This window comes from Alligator sinensis, unplaced genomic scaffold (assembly GCF_000455745.1).
Source record: "Alligator sinensis unplaced genomic scaffold, ASM45574v1 scaffold809_1, whole genome shotgun sequence".
In the NCBI taxonomy this organism is placed as follows: domain Eukaryota; kingdom Metazoa; phylum Chordata; order Crocodylia; family Alligatoridae; genus Alligator; species Alligator sinensis.
The window spans coordinates 1,790,369-1,790,779 of NW_005841956.1; positions in this window are offsets into that span (position 1 = coordinate 1,790,369).

A 411-nucleotide genomic window follows, 5' to 3' on the forward strand; every position below is an offset into this window, starting at 1 on the left:
TCACTGCATCCTTGGGCAAATTCCTATTGTTAAGTACTGTAACTGTTAAAAACTCTGGTCTCAGTTGACCTTATTGTGCGGGCCGGGAGCGATCCAGGCCCTTTTTCGCGCCGCGCGGGCTGTGGCCAGCAGCCCGGGCACGCTGGGTTGGAGAAAACAGGCGACACGCTAGAATTAGTCATGGATGCGTAATGGTTGATTTAAGATTATTTACTTACACCGAAGATGGTCACGGTGCAGGCAGGAAAACTTGCTTGAGTTGCGGTTACAGATAGAAAAGAAGAGAGGCGGACTAGAGTTCTTCCCGTGAACATTCTTCTAGCCCATCCGGTTGGAGGCTCTAAACCGCGAGCCTGTCGCGCCAACCAAAGAAAGTACTCGAAGAAAAGAGCTCTGAATAGACTCACACAA